Raw genomic sequence first — 16,711 nt, 5'->3', positions numbered from 1 at the left:
AGAGACAATCACGTATGTAAATGTATGTACATTTGTACCTATCTGAACATATTTATTATTCTAGTCATTATGTGTGTCTAGATCTATAATTCTGTTTATCGATCTGGATGCTATTGGTGCCTGTCTACTTGTTTTGCTTTGCTGTCTGTCTCTCCCCCTTCTAGATCTTGAAGCCACTGTTGGGGAAGGACTGTCTCTACTGCCGAATTGTACTGTCCAAGCGCTTAGTACAGTGCTCTGCACACAGTAAGCGCTCAATAAATGCGACTGACTGACTGACTGAATGAATCTGGCCCCCCTCTCTCGCCTCTCCTCCTGTTCCTTCTCTCTGTCACTTGGAGCTCTTATCGCACCCTCTCCTCCCTCTCGCAGGCTCTGTTTTCTCTTCCCCGACACCTCCAGGCCCCCTTGGCTTCCCTGCCTCTCTCCCGGACCGGCCAGATTCGCCCCCACATCCTTGGTCTCCCAGCTCCTAAGCCTTCCTGTTTCACTTGGGAGAAAACCAGAAAGCATTAAGAGAGTGGAGGCAAAGCCTGGGGGTTGTCGAGACTATCTCGGATCCTTATAATAATAATAATGGTGACGATGGCATTCGTTAAGCGCTTACTATGTGCAAAGCACTGTTCTAAGCACTGGGGAGGATACAAGGTGATCAGGTTGTCCCATGTGGGGCTCCCAGTTTTAATCCCCATTTTACAGATGAGGTAACTGAGGCACAGAGAAGTGAAGTGGCTCGCCCAAAGTCACACAGCTGACAAGTGGCAGAGCCGGGATTAGAACCCATAACCTCTGACTCCCCAGCCTGTGCTCTTTCCACTGAGCCACGCTGCTTATAACAGTGATGGTATTCGTTAGGCGCTTACTTTGTGCCTAGCACTGTACTAAGCGCTGGGGTGGATACCAGCAAATCGAGGTGGACACAGTCCCTGTCCCATGTGGGGCTCACAGTCTCAATCCCCATTTTACAGATGAGGTAACTTAGGCACTGAGAAGTGAAGCGACTTGCCCAAAGTCACACAGCTGACAGATGGCGGAGCATGGATTGGAACCCATGACCTTCTGACTCCCAGGCCCCGGCTGTATCCGCTCCACCGTGGATCTTTGTCTTCATGGGGGGCATTGCCAGGGTACAAGCACTCAGTGGGGTACAGAAAGCGGGGGGGCATCTGGCCTGGCTCCCAGATTCTGGCGCTGGGATGTTTGACTTTTCTCACCTTTCCAATCCAGGCAAGCTTCTTTCAACCCCAAGATACAAGACAATCAGCCTTCCAACCCTAACCTACAAAAAAAAAATAAAAATGATGGTATTTGTTAAGCGCTTACTACCTGCCAAGCGCTGTTCTAAGCACTGGTATAGATACAAGGTAATCAGGTTGTCCCAGGAGGGGCTCGCCAGCTTAATCTCCATTTTACAGATGAGGTAACTGAGGCACTGGGAAGTTAAGTAACTTGCCCAAAGTCACACAGCAGAGAGGTGGCAGAGCTGGGATTAGAACCCACGACCTCTGACCCCCAAGCCCGGGCTCTTTCCGGTAATCCACGCTGCTTCTCCAAGACAATCGGCCTTCCAACCCCAAGACATAAGCAGTCCCTATTGGTGACACCAATCTGCCACCGAGGGGCAAGACATGCAGTTTTCCGAACCCAAGACGTAAGCAGTCCATACTGGCTGACGCCAATCCAACCCCAAGTCATAAACAGCCCATCCTGGCTGACACTAATCAACCCCCAGACATGAACAGTCCATATTGACTGACACCAGTCATCCACTTGGACACCTGGACGACAATCTGTTTGTTGTCTGCTTTCCTTGACACCCATCGCCCTCATCAACGGCGTCCCATCTAACAACCCTAGTTTACCCCTCAAATATTCCCAATTCAGTGACTCGCTTTGACCTATTATCTGTGAATTTAAATCCATCGTATGTAGCAACCCCCAAAAGGTTATCAGACGCTCTACCTTTCCTATGTCTCTGGGTTTCAATGGAAGGAATTCCCCTTTCTCGTTCTCCTGGTAGCTTCCTCAATCTCCTTTCCATCTCCCCACTCTTGGCATCACAAAGAAAAGCAGCGTGGCTTCGTGGCAACAGCCCGGGCTTGGGAGGACCTGACCCCGCCACTTATCAGCTGTGTGACTTTGGGCAAGACACTTAACTTCTCTGTGCTTCAGTTACCTCATCTGTAAAATGGGAATTAAGACTGGAAGCCCCACGTGGGTCAACCTGATTACCGTGTATCTACCCCAGCGCTTAGAACAGTGCTTGACACATAATAAGCGCTTAACAAAACACCATTATTATTATTAACCCAATTCCAATCTCACGAAGCCTTCAGAAGAAGCAAGGGCTTCTCTCTTTTGTCAATCATGGCCTAGTAAATAGAACACCGGCCTGGGAGTCAGAAGGTCATGGGTTCTAATCCCGGCTCTGCCACTGGTCCGCTTGGTGACCTTGGGCAAATCACTTAACTTCTCTCTGCCTCGGTTCTCTCATCTGTAAAGTAGGGATTAAGACTGTGAGCCCTATGTGGGACAGGGACTGTGTCCAACCTGATTATCTTGTATCTACCCCAGCACTTAAACAGTGCCTGGCACAAAGTAAGTGCTTAACAAATACCATTATTATTATTATTATTAGCTCCCTTTCTGCTGCCCTCTCCCTGGCCATCATAGCATTGGTAGAGATTGGACCAGGCAGTGTGGCTTAGTGGAAAGAGAATGAGCTTGGGAGTCAGAGGACATGGGTTCTAATCCCAGCTCCGCCACTTATCTGCTGTGTGACCCTGGGCAAACCACTTAACTTCTCTGTACCTCATTTATTTCATCTGTAAAATGGGGATTAAGGCTGTGAGCTCCATGTAGGACAACCTGAGTACCTCATATGTACCTCAGCGCTTGGAACAGTGCTTGGCACGTTAGTAAACACTTAACAAATACTTCAGGGAGGGGTCGACAGGCAGGTGGATGGGTGGGTCACACTGGATGACTCCCTTTAGGAGAGACTGCCCCAGCCTGAATGGAGGAAGAGAAGCCCAGTCTAGTTCCTGGGGCTCCCTTAGAGACCACAGAGTCTGAATTGACCATAGGTACCCGGGTTCAAGAGAGTGGGCAGGAGGTGAGGGGGCATAGCTGGGCATTGGGAAAAAGAAAAGACAGGTATCATCAGTTGCTTGAATAGGATTGGAAGGTATCAAAAGGGGAAGACAGGGATGTTGGGGGCCTCAAAAATGATGGTAAGTCTTGTCCCCAAAGTGTGGTTCCCCCACATCCACTCATCCACCCTGTAGATCCTCACTCCCCACTCCTCCCTTTTCTTTCCTGAGGCCCCAAAGAGAAGATTCCTGTTTCTGAAGCTGAGTTTTCTGTCCAAAGCAACAGACAGCAGGGGAGAGTTTAAGGTCCCTCTTCCTGCCTGTCAAGGTGCTTTCTGGTAGCCATCGATGCTGTAATCAATCAATCAATCATTTTTATTGAGTGTTAACTGTGTGCAGGGCACTGTACTAAGTGCTTGAGAGAACACATTGCACAATAATAATAATTATGGTATTTGTTAAGCGCTTACTATGTGCCAAGCAAGCACTGTTCTAAGCAATGGGGTAGATGCAAAATAATGAGGTTGTCCTACGTGGGGCTCACGGTCTTAATACTCATTTTCCAGGTGAGGTAACTGAGGCACAGAGAAGTTAAGTGACTCACCCACAGTCACACAGCTGACAAGTGGCAGAGCTGGGATTCGAACTCATGACGGCAGAGCCAAGATTAGAACCCATGTCCTCTGACTCCCAAGCATGTGCTCTTTCCACTAAACCACACTGTCGGTAGACACATTGCCTGCCCACAATGAGCTCACATTCTCATCACCAAGCCCGGGGATCCGCCCAAATACAGCTCAGAAGCGTTAGAGCCCTTGTGTTGCGTTGGGATTCTTCAGTCCATCAATCAATCAATCAATTGTATTTATTGAGCATCTACAGTGTGCCGAGCAGTGTACTACGTGCTTGGGAAAGTACACTATAACAAAATTACAAAGATGGCAGACACGTTCCCTGCCCGCAACAAGTTTACACCCAACCCTGCTGAACCCATGATGGTATTTTAATAATAATGATGGTATTTTTTTAAGGGCATACTATGTGCCAAGCACTGTTCTAAGCGCTGGGGTAGGTACAGGGTATTCAGGTTGTCCCACGTGGGGCTCACAGTCTCAATCCCCATTTTACAGGTGAGGAAACCGAGGCACAGAGAAGTGAAGTGACTTGCCCAGGGTCACACAGCAGACAAATGACGGAGCCAGGATTAGAACCCAGGTCCTCTGTCTTCCAAACCTGGGCTTTTCCCACCAGGCCATGCTGCTTCTTCATGGCATAGCTTGGCATGTGGGGCATTGTGGCACTCCCCACGGGGCTGGTGACTTCAAGATCTGTTGTAATGTCTGCACTTCTTTTAGTTTTTGGAGAAACAAGGGCAAGCACCGATTATTAGACTTCTCTGACTTTGGGTGAGCACTCCCAGCGAACCCAGAGACATCGCTTCAGTTCAATAAGTCATCAACCAGTGGTATTTATTGAGCACTTCCTGTGTGTGGCAGAGCACTGTACTAAGCACTAGGAAGAGTACAGTGTAATAATAATGTTGGTGTTTGTTAAGCGCTTACTATGTGCAGAGCACTGGGGTAGATACAGGGTAATTAGGTTGTCCCACGTGAGGCTCACAGTTAATCCCCATTTTACAGATGAGGTAACTCAGGCGCAGAGAAGTTAAGTGACTTGCCCACAGTCACACAGCTAACAAGTGGCAGAGCCGGGATTCGAACCCATGACCTCTGAACAGAGTTGGTAGGCACGTTCCCTGTCCATAAAGAGCTTACAGTCTAGAGAGGGACTGACATTGAAATAAATTAAAGAAATGTACATAAGTGGGAGTGAATATCAACTGCTTAAAGGGGTCAGGTCCAACTGCAAGATGTTGCCTGGGTTCCCGATTTGTACATTCCAAGCACTTAGTACAGTGCTCTGCACATAGTAAGCGCTCCATAAATATGATTGAATGAATGAATGTCCCCCCTGGAGTCTGGGTTTGGAAACAGCCCCTTGTTTAGACTGTGAGCCCATTACTGGGCAGGGATTGTCTCTATCTGTTGCCGAATTGTACATTCCAAGCGCTTAGTACAGTGTTCTGCACATAGTAAGTGCTCAGTAAATACTATTGAGTGAATCCATGAATGAAAGCTGTGTCTGTGCTCAGGGGCAAAGCCTTGCACCCATCTCTTGAGGGTCCACAGGCTGTGAATGCCAATGTTAACCCACCCAATGTTAACCAGAAGGCCATGCCACCAGACCCACTCCTGCCAGACTCGGCTTCCACCCCTCAGGAGGTTCAGCCTCCACGTAGGGCCGCAGGAGTAGAGTATTGACATTTCTAAGCCAGATAGAACAGTGCTCTGCACACAGTAAGCACTGGAAGCCACCGACGGCCGGCTTAACAAGCACTTACACTGGAGTTAGCTTTGTCCTTTTCAGTCAATCGTTCGCTCAGTCATATTTATTGGGTGCTTATTCTGTGCAGAGCTCTTTGGGGAGAACGTTTAAGCCCCTTTGGCCCCTCCTGCCCGCCTGGCTTCTGATGGAGACTCTCCCATGCCCTGTGCTGAGCTGCCATGGCCCCTGAAAGCTTGGGTTCAGGACTAGATAGGGCTCCTCTCCCCACCTTCCCTAGAGTCCGTAATCGTCGCTCCTCCGTCAGTGAATGTTTTTCTTTCTTTCAAGGCCTATGTTCCTGTCCTCCTTTGGATTTAATTAGTTCAGAGAAGCAGCGTGGCGTAACGGAAAGAGCCCGTGCTTGGGAGTCAGAGGTCATGGGTTCTAATCCCGGCTCTGTCACTTATCAGCTGTGTGACTTTGGGCAAGTCACTTCACTTCTCTGGGCCTCAGTTACCTCATCTGTAAATGGGGATTAAGACTGTGAGCCCCACGTGGGACAACCTGATTACCCCAGCGCTTAGAACAGCGCTTGGCACATAGTAAGCGCTTAACAAATACCATTATCATCAATTAGTTCTGACCCCACCTCTTTTGACTCTTTTTATGGTACTTGTGAAGAGTTTACTATATACTAGACATTGCATTAAGTCCTGGGGGAGATACAAGCCAATCAGGTTAGACATAGCCCATGGCCCACATGGGGCTCACACCCTTAATCCCCATTTGGGGGGTGAGGTAACTGAGGCAGAGAGAAGTGAAGTGAATTGCACAAGGTCATACCGCAGACAAGGAGCAGAACTGGGTTTAGAACCCAGGTCCTTCTGATTCCCAGGCCCGTGCTAAAACCACTAGACCACACTGCTTCTAAGTGAATTCCCCACACCTCCCTACAGGTCAGGGAAGGACCCACAAGACCGGACCATCAGGTAGGGGCAGAGTCTGGGATGGAACCGAGCCAGGGCTGCCGTCGTCATATATATAATGGTATTTGTTAAGCGCTTACTATGTGCCAAGCCCTCATTGCCTTTGGCTCTCGGTTCTTGGAAGAGGGGTTCCCAGCTCGGGGGTGAGGAGGGTGAATTACGGGCTTCTGGGGGGATCCTAAACTTCAGTGCTCAAGAAGAGGAGGAGCTGTAATAACGGTGGCCAACAGCTTTTGCTCCCAATTCTGTCCCTTCAAGGTCCCCAAGTCTTCCATGGGAGCCACAGGTGAGTGGAGGAGCCTGGTGGGAAGGGAGGGGCTCCTTCGGTCTAAAGCCAGAGGGGGAAAGAAGGACCTCCCTCATTGTGAGCCCCATGCGGGACAAGGATTGTGACCAACCCAATTTGCTTGTATCCATCCCAGCGCTTAGAACAGTGTTCTAAGCACTTAACTAATGCCACAATTATTATTATTATTACCGGGACTGAGACTTTTGCCCCAACTCTCCCCACTGTAATTCTGAGCCTTCCAAATTCCCTTCAGAACCCTTCGGCCTCTAAACTCCTCAGCTGGTCCCCTCGCCCTCTCCCCGGGGCGGGGGGCCGGGGTAGTCCGGGGCCGCCGGGCCACACAGCTCGGGCAGGGAGTCCGTGGGCGTGGAGCCACCCCAGCCTTGCGCAAGGTGCTGGATGCCCCTCAGTGCCACGCTGCGTTGCTGTTTTTGGCTGGCCGGTCTGTGGGCCTCACAGAGAGTCGCTTTGTTGCTGCTGGGGCTTATGTAAGAGCTGCTTGCAACATGCCCAGAGAGCTGGGCTGAGCTGAGTGTCCTGAGCGGGGCTGGGGAGGGGAGGGAGGGGAAAATGGAGCAGAAGACGATGGCTTTGGGCACCGGGAACCACAGTGACCACCTCATAGGGGTGAGAAAAGGATGAATTGCTCCCCTTGCCCCCTCTACCTCTTCTCGGTCATTCTTGCTGAAAGATTTCTGAGGGCCCCGAGTGGGAAGAGCCCATTGGCCCCAAGACTTCACCCCCAGTCAGCACCCACAAAGTACCTATCTGCAATTTATTCATTTATATTAATGTCTGTCTCATCCTCTAGACTGTAAGCTCGCTGTGGGCAGGGAATGTGTCCATTATATTGTTATACTGCACTCTTCCAACAGTAAGCACTCAACAAATGTGATTGACTGACTGACAGCCCAGTACAGAGTCAGGACTGGGAGGGAGGCACCCTGCCTGGAGTTGAGATACCCGGAGGATACTTCCCTTGGCGGATTCCAGTCCGAGTCCAGTGGGGTAGCCAGGGTGGAGAAACTCAGGAATTGGCAAACCCAGATCCTGAGTCTCCAGTCCTGAACAGGGTCAGGATGGCTTGACTGAGAACCCCCACCCTGTTCTCGGGGGTCACCGGGTTGGTCACGGGGCTGTGGCTGCTGGGTTGGTGAGGGGCAGCAGCTGCCCTGGGCTGCAGGGGGACTTTGGGGACAGACCTGCTCCACAGCAATAGTTATGGTACTTGTTAAGTGCTTACTTTGTACCATGCATTGTTCTCAGCACTGGGATAGATATAAATTAATCAGGTTGGACACAGTCTCTATCCCACATGGGGCTCACACTCTTAATCCCCGTTTTACAGATGAGGTAACTGAGGCCCAGAGAAATTAAGCGACTTTCCCAAAGTCACACAGCAGGTTTGTGATGGAGCTGGGATTAGAACCGATGTCCTTCTGACTCACAGGGCCGTGCTCTGTCCTCTAAGCCACACTGCTTGGGAGGGATGTTGAAGCTATCAACTTCTCTCCCTCCAGATGCCCCATCCAGCTCTTGGCCAGAGGCAGCAATCCATGCCCACTTGGAGGGAAGTCACGGCATGAGTGCGGGTAGGGTCATGGGGCAGAGTCCTATGTCGCCATCTCATCTAGAGCCAGTGCCCACCATCACGTCTACGGCCCTGGCAACCTGGCACCTCCCTCCTGTAGTGGCGTGGGGGCCCTGACCTATTCTGGGTCTATTGGTGTTCACCAAAGTCAGTCAATTGTATTGACTGAGTACTTACTGTGTGCAGAGCACTTTACTGAAAGCTTGGGAGAGTACAATATAACAACATAACAGACACATTCCCTACTTCCAAGGAGTTTCCTGTCTCTAGGGGGAGACAGGCATTAACATAGATAAATAAAATTACACATTTGTACACAAGTGATGCAATTTAGAGTGATTTTGCTAGGTTTTCAGGGGTGTGTGTGTGTGTGTGTGTGTGTGTGTGTGTGTGTGCACTCACGAGGTGGAAGCGGAGTAGAGGACAAGGGGAGAAGTTGGGAGGGGAGAAGGGCATTTGATGACCCCAAAGAGGAGCCCTTACTGGTGTTTTTTCCCTGTTGTGTTTAGCCACTCCGTGAGGCCGTGTTCCTATCCCCCCCATCCTCATGGGAGGCCACTCCAAGCTGGCCATGGGTCCACAGGGCTGACGGTTCTACAGCTGTTTGAGCCGGACACACAGGCTGGCTCCTCCCAGGTCCTGGTAAGAAGGGAGAGTTCTCCATATCAGGGCTAAAAAGACCCCACATGGTGACCATCTGGCCTTTTGGCTCTTGGAGGCCCCATCCCTATCAGTCCTCATCCCCCCTAAAATTCCCACACACTTTTCGCCTCCACACTCATACTGCTTGGGTCCAAGCCCTGACCCTGGGGCCACTCTGAATTACCCTGAAGAGTCCGGGAGACCACCTCGGGGTGTGGGCCCGGAGCAAGGGGGGCCTGGAGGATTTCAGGGAAGCTCCTTGCTCCAGCTCCTGGTCATCTACGTGATCCCGTGAGGGATGTGAGGGGCAAAGGATGGCTCCAGGACTCCTTTGGATGTTTCATTTGGCTAAGGGAGCCATGGGGGCAGGAGGGGGGAAGGGAGAAAGGAAGGGAAAAGGGAGGAGAGAGTGCTTGTTTGCTCTGAGGCCTCTTCCTGGAGCTATTTGCCACCCAAAGTGAATGGCCAATTTAGCTTTTCAGAGCACTTGAGGACAGAGCAGACCCAACCCCATCTCTGTCTGACTCCCTGGTCACAGTCCTAGAGAGTCTTTATAATGCCTTCCCCATCTAGCTCCAATGCCCTCTGGGAGCGTCCCTCGGGCCGGGCCCGGGACCAATCCGGAGCTGGGGCTCCTGCTCGGGGAATGACCTGGATAATTCAGTGAATCTTTCATTCGGCTTAAATGAGCTGCACAATTGTCCTGGTTGTTACTGGGCCCCAAGAGCCGGAGCTGAACGTCTGACCCAGAGGCGACGCTCTCTGTGGGGTGAGTTGGGCGACCCTACCCAGGGGCTGACAGCGGTCAATGGCAGGGAGAGGGAACCCTTTCTTTTTCCGTTGGCCAAACTTGGTGCCCTCAGGTCCGTATTCTGCTCTGGACAGGTGGGAGGATACAGGGAGTGGGCTACTGACCCCAGGTGGGATTCGAGCAAGGGAGACTTTTTCCTCCAACGTCTTCCATCCAGCAAGGCTCTGGAGAGGGAGGGTGGGAGAGTGAGGGGGTGGCAGGGAGCACTGTGCCAACAATGGGTTCATTAAGGAGAGGGGGAGTTGGGGAGGAGGGACCCGGCATAGCCGTTCCCCCGGGGGCTGCGATACTGCTGCCTGGGTTTCCGTTCCCCCGTCCCGGGGCCAATGGGGTGATTGTCCTCCCTCTGGGAGCTGGGGGCACAGCCTGGGAACTGCCAGACACTTGCCCTCTGAGCCTTGGGGACGGGTCCTCCAGGCTCTCTCTCCCCTCTCTAAAGAAAGACCTCTCTGTACCGAACTGTGGCAAGCTAGGACAAGTCTAAGAAGAGTGTGACCAGGGCCCCCAGGGCCGCAGTGAAGGATCCTCCCTTTCTGGCCTTAATTTCTCTGTGCTTCAGATTCCTCATCTGTAAAATGGGGATAATCTCTGTAAGACCGTAAACCCCATGGAGACAAGGACAAGGACAGAGCCCGATCTGATTGTCTTGTACTTATCCCAAGGCTTAGCACAGTGCTTGACAATCAATCAATCAGTGGTATTTACTGCACTCTTACTGTGTTCCAGAGCACCATTCTAAGCACTTGGGAGAGTATAATAATAATAATGTTGGTATTTGTTAAGCGCTTACTATGTGCCGAGCACTGTTCTAAGCGCTGGGGTAGACACAGGGGAATCAGGTTGTCCCACGTGGGGCTCACACTCTTAATCCCCATTTTACAGATGAGGTAACTGAGGCACAAAGAAGTTAAGTGACTTGCCCACAGTCACACAGTTGACAAGTGGCAGAGCTGGGATTCGAACTCATGACCTCTGACTCCAAAGCCCGGGCTCTTTCCACTGAGCCACGCTGACCGGATCCCTGCCCTCAAGGAGCTTCAATTTAGTAGCACATAGGAAAAAAACCCTTAATAACTACTATGATGATGATGACTACTATTATTATTCTTGTCCTTTCACGGGGAATGGGCTTCCCTAGTTGGTTCCCAGTCCTGGAATGAGAGCTGAAGTCTAGGCTTTCCCTTGAGGTCTCCTCTGGCACTTAGTGCCACCCCATCCCTGATCCTGGGAGGGCCCCATTCCGGTAGCCCACCTGGGGGACTCTCACTGCAGGCGGGGAAGAGGGAGTCTCACTATCTTGTTCGGGGGTGAGGCGGGCCGGGGGGACGGTCTCCCTCCACTCCCGGGGCAGGGTTCTCTCACCCTCCATTTTCTCCCTCCATTTTCTGGGCAGGGGAGTTTCTCATCAGTCCCTGGGCAGCCCAATCCACACCTTTGGTTGTGTGTGTGTGTTGGGGGGGGGGGGGGGAGTCTCTCAGTCGTATCCGACCCATAGTGATGCCATGGACACTTCTCTCCCAGAATGTCCCATCTCCGTCTGCAATCATTCTGCTAATGTATCCATGGAATTTTCTCCATAAAAATACAGAAGTAGTTTACCACTGTTTGCTTCCGTGCAGTAAACTTGAGTCTCCACCCTCGACTCTCTCCCGTGTCGCTGCTGCCCAGCACCGGTGAGTTTTGACTTGCAGCAGATTGCCTTCCACTCGCTAGCCACTGCCCGAGCTAGGAATAGAAATGCCTCTGCCTGACTCTCCCTCCTATAGTCGAGACTGGTAGAATACTGGGAACTCTCCAGGTTTGACCCTGAGAGGAACTTGGGAGAATACACTATAACAATATAATAGACACATTCCTGGCCCACAGTGAGCTTACAGTCTAGAGGGGGAGACAGGCATTGATAAAAATAAATAAAATTACAGATGTGTGTATAAGTGCTTTGGGGCTGGGAGGGGAAATGAGTAAAGGGAACAAGTCAGGATGACACCAAAGGGAGTGGGAAAAGAGGAAAGGAGGGCTTTGTTAGGGAAGGCCTCTTGGAGGAGGTGTGCTTTCAATAAGGCTCTGAAGAAGGGGAGAGTAACTGTCCGTTGAATATGAAGAGGGAGGGTGTTCCTGGCTAGAGGCAGGACGTGGACGAGAGGTTGGCAGTGAGATAGATAAGATTGAGGTACAGTGAGAAGGTTAACATTAGAGGAGCGAAATGCGCTGGCTGAGCTGTAGTAGGAGAGTAGCAGGGGGAGGTAGGAGGGGGCAAGGGGATTGAGTCCTCTGGGCAGGGGTCGCCCTCTACTCCATGGTCAGGGTAGCTCCTAGCACTTTCTGGACAGGGGTCTCTCAGTAGTCCCTGGGCGGGGGTCTCCCTCCACTCTTCGGTGTTGGGGCAGGGGGCTCTCACTAGTCCCTCTGGGCAGGGGTCTTCCTCTACCCTGCGGGCAGCGGAACTTCTAGCACTCTCTGGAAAGGGGTGCCTCAGCAGTTCCATAACAGGATCCCCGGAAGCATTGCTGAAGTCGTCCTTGCTCCCATGGCAGCCTCACCCCACGGAGCCACAGCGGTCCACAGTTTTCTCCTTCAGCAGCCAGGGCCGAGCTCATCAGAGGGAGCCAAGAGACCACTGTCTTCCCCCTAAGCCTCGATGGTGAGCCATGGCTCCCCAGTGACCTCTCATAGCCCATCCCTATCTTGTCCAACTCCCCTGCTCAAGTCAGAGTCTCATGCCTGCTTTTGCCCTTGGTTCATCCCACTGCACTCTGGCTTTTGACCAGACTTGGATCTCGTCTATCTCTCCACCGACCCCATTTTTCCCATCCCCAGACTCAGATAGAACTCTTGGGTCTCAGCAGCTGAGAAAGTAGGCAAGTTCTGGCCCTGATTTAGGGCAGGAGCAAAGAGAGTAGGGAGGGGAAGGATAGTGGGGAGAGCCCGGCCTTTCCAAAATCCCAGCAACTAGATGATCAATCAATCAATCGATCATCTGCTGGCTGTGGAGTCCTGAACTAAGTGCTTGGGAGAATTAAGTAGACACAATCCATCCTTCAGGGATCTTACAACTTATCTGGGGAGACAAACACTAAGATAAATTACAGCCTGGAAGAAGGAAGAGGGGACATGCATACAAGTTAGTTTTTAAGTAATAAGGTTTGTGAGATGTGAACCTAAGTGCTACGGGTGGTTGGGAAGATACCAGGGCTCAGGTGGCTCAGAAATGCTGGTAAGTGGCACTTGGGGAGATAGAATGCAGTGTGGCTTAGTGGATAGAACATGGGCCTGGGAGTCAGAAAGTCATGAGTTCTAATCCCGGCTCCGCCACGTGTTTTTCTGTGTGATGCTGGGCAAGTCACTTCACTTCTCTGGGCCTCAGTTACCTCATCTGTAAAATGGGGATTAAGAGTATAAGCCCTGTGTGGGACAGGGACTCTGTCCAACTTGACTAACTTGTATCTACCCCAGTGCTTTGAACGATGCTTGGCACGTAATAAGCACTTAACAAATACCATAATTGATTTTATTATAGAATCAGGGGACAAAAGAGACTAGAACCTCCTTGGGATCCTAGCAATCTGGCCTCGGCTCCCTTGGTCCCTCTAGCCCCTTCCCTAGGGGCAGATCTCCCCACTTCTCTTTGTCAGGCTCTTGGGACAAGGAGTGCACTGGGAGAAGACAGCTGGGAACCCTTCTAGACTGTAAGCTTGTTACGGGCAGGAAAGGTGTCCCCTAATTCTGTTGTACTCTCCCAAGATCTTAGTACGGTGCTCTACACATAGTAAGCGCTCAGTAATAATAATAACAATAACTGTGGTATTTGTTAAGCACTTACTCTGGGCCAGGCACTGTACTAACCGCTGGGGTGGATACAAGCAAATGAGGTTGGACACAGTCCCTGTCCCATGTGGGGCTCACAGTCTCAATCCCCATTTTACAGATGAGGTAAATGAGGCATAGAGAAGTGAAGTGACTTGCCCAAAGCCACCCAGCAGACAAGTGGCAGAGTCAGGATTAGAACCCATCACCTTCTGACTCCCAGGCCCGTGCTCTATCCACTAGGCCATGCAGCTTCCCCCATAAATACCACCGATTGACCGACTGACTCTGGGAAGGATCTCATGTAGTTTCTCCCGGAATCCACCACTAGTCTCTGAGAAAGCCCTGGGAGAGCAGGAAAACTTGGGGCTCCAAGCTTTTCTCCAGGACTCAAAGGAAAGTCTCTGGGATCCTGTTCTTTCCAGGGCCACTCCCGGTGGGAAGGAGCCAGGATCCTAAGGTCCGGCTTAACAGAGGTGCCCGGAGGCTCCTCCCATCTCTCTGCCTCTATTTACTCAGGGAGCCGGTTCCGGGAGAAACTTCTCCAAATCAAAGCTAAATCAAAACCAAATCAAAGCCTTCCAATCTCATCTTATTCCATCCCACCCCAGGATTCTGCCCCAGGCCCATAATACCTATGTAAATATTCTTGTACTCTATTATTTCCCCTAGCTATAATCTATTTTACTGACTGCCTATCCCTCTAGACTGTAAGCTCCTTGTGGGCAGGGAACAGGTCGTCCAACTCTGTTATATTGTACTCTCCCAAGCACTTAGTAGAGTGCTCTTCACACAGTAAGTGCTCAATAAATACCATTGATTGATTAATTGACCTGGGGCCAGGGGCCTTGAGAAAGTGAGTATGGGAGGAAAGTGGCAGTGGAAACCAGGGTCTGGGGGGTTGGGGGAGAAGGAGGGTAGGGATGGGAGGATGAGAACAGTGTGGGCATTAATGTTGGTATTTGTTAAGCGCTTACTATGTGCAGAGCACTGTTCTAAGCGCTGGGGTAGATACAGGGTGATCGGGTCGTCCCACGTGAGGCTCACAGTTAATCCCCATTTTACAGATGAGGTAACTGAGGCACAGAGAAGTGAAGTGACTTGCCCAAAGTCAGACAGCTGACAAGTGGCAGAGCCGGGATTCGAACTCATGACCTCTGACATCCAAGCCCGGGCTCTTTCCACTGAGCCATGATGTCCTAGTGGAAAGAGCAAGGGTCTGGGAGTCAGAGGGCTTGGGTTCTAAACCCAGCTCTACCACTTCTACGCTGTGTGACCGTGGACATGCTGCCCTTGCCTCAGTTTCCTCATCTGTAAAATGGGGATTAAGTTCTACTCCCTCAAATTTATACTGTGAGGCTCACATGGGATACAGACCGTTTTCAACCTGATTATCTTGTGTCTACCGCAGTGCTTGGGACATAGTAGGCATGTAACAAATAGTACAGTTGCTATTAATATCAGTGATGGAGTGTGTGGGGGCAGGGGGCAGGGGGAAAGGAGGGGGTGTGAGTCACTGGCTGGTGTCCCGAGGGAAGAGGAACCCAGAGATCCGTAGAGCCACTGGGTGAGATTGATCCAGCTCGTGGTGGGCAGGGGATGTGTCTGTTTATTGTTATATTGTAGTCTCCCAAGCTCTCAGTACAGTTCTCTGCACACAGTGAGCACTCAGTAAATACCACTGAATGAATGAATCCAGCATCTTGCTCACTAACCCCTTGTGTTTGCCTCAATAAGGTCCAGCCTGGGTTACGGCCCTGGGGTTGACCTGAACGTGAAGGAACCCAGGGAATCTAGCCAGGGTCAGACACGGGGATGGGAAATGCCTGTGAGACCAGGCAGGTAAGAAAGGTCTGGAGAAGGAAGGGACAGTAGAAAGGACCCGTCAAGCTCCCCTTTGGAATAACGATTCCATGCCAGAGTCGGTCCCAGTCATGGAGGAAATGGGAGGGCAAGACAGGGGCTGCCTAGTGGGTCCTTAACAGGTACCGCCATTACTGATGGTGATGATGGTAAATGATGGGGACGATAATGATGGGTTCAGTCCCATCAACCTGCAAATCCCAGAAGGCTTTTCACTCGTCACCTCCCAGCTCTTAGAGCGGATGATGCCCTGGCCTGTTGCCCCCGGAGGGAGATGGGTGAACCCCAGAAATAGAGCCAACTTGGGAGCTAAATAGAAGCGGTTTGGTTTTTTTTGGTCCCCTGGGGATTTGTTAGCTCCCCACTGCCCTAGCAGTGAGTTACCCGGTCCGACCCCCACTGTGCCCTCGGCTGGCTCTTGGGCCGTTGGCAGGGCCGTGGCCCCCCCATTATTAATCGGTTGCCGAATGACACTCTGTTAATTCCAGACCCAAAGCAAACAGTGGGAATAAATGAGCTCGATAGCAGGTTGTTTTCCTGGGCTGGGCTGACTTCTGCCCTCTGAGAAGTGGCAGGATAAGGTGGCGGGGGACAGGAAGAAGTGGGGGACTAAGAGGAAGGGGGATTTGGTGGGGGGAGAAGAGGAAGGACGAAGATAGGAGGCCTCAGCTCGATCACTGCCCTGGCGTAAACTGGAGCTCCTCTGCTTCCCTTAGGGAGCAGTCAATCAGTCAATCATATTTATCGAGAGCTTACTGTGGGCAGATCCCTCTACTAAGCGCTAGGGAGAGTACAGTATAACAATAAACAGACACATTCCCCTGCCAACGACGATCTTACAGTCTAGAGGGGGAGATAGACATTAATATAAATAAATAAATAAATGAGAGGGAATCAGCACATCCATACAGGCTCTGGCTAGAGGGAGAGACAGACATTAATATAAATGAATATATAAATGAGAGGGAGTCAGCAGATCCACCTAGGCTCTGGCCCGGGCTCTAGAGGATGGGGAGGGGGGCCGGATTCCATTTTGACCATCTCTCGGACTGGTGCACCTCGGCAACCACGCTGGGGGACAACTGCCTACTCTGGTCCTTTCCTACTCCTAGCCACCAGCTTAGGCAACAGCACGGCATGGTGGATAGAGCAAGGACCTGGGAGTCAGAAGGTCGTGGATTCTAATCCCAGCTCTGCCACTTGCCTGCTGTGTGACCTTGGGAAAGTCACTTCACTTCTCTGTGCCTCAGTAACCTCAACTGTAAAATGGAGATTGAGACTGTGACCTCCACTTGGGACAGGGACTGT

At 51.3% G+C, this 16,711-nt stretch overlaps 1 non-coding gene across 1 annotated transcript; it reads right to left on the bottom strand.

The window, feature by feature from the left end:
* Positions 1-11,419: 11,419 nt before the first annotated feature.
* On the bottom strand, positions 11,420-11,552 carry LOC114811002. Its single transcript, XR_003758687.1, has one exon. It is a non-coding gene; the product is annotated as a small nucleolar RNA SNORA7 (small nucleolar RNA).
* Between the last annotated feature and the right edge of the window lie 5,159 nt (positions 11,553-16,711).

The sequence above is a fragment of the Ornithorhynchus anatinus genome, chromosome 3 (genome assembly GCF_004115215.2).
Source record: "Ornithorhynchus anatinus isolate Pmale09 chromosome 3, mOrnAna1.pri.v4, whole genome shotgun sequence".
Taxonomy (NCBI): domain Eukaryota; kingdom Metazoa; phylum Chordata; class Mammalia; order Monotremata; family Ornithorhynchidae; genus Ornithorhynchus; species Ornithorhynchus anatinus.
The sequence above is the reverse complement of the archived record's forward strand: the minus strand, read 5'-3'. Positions and strand labels throughout refer to the sequence as shown.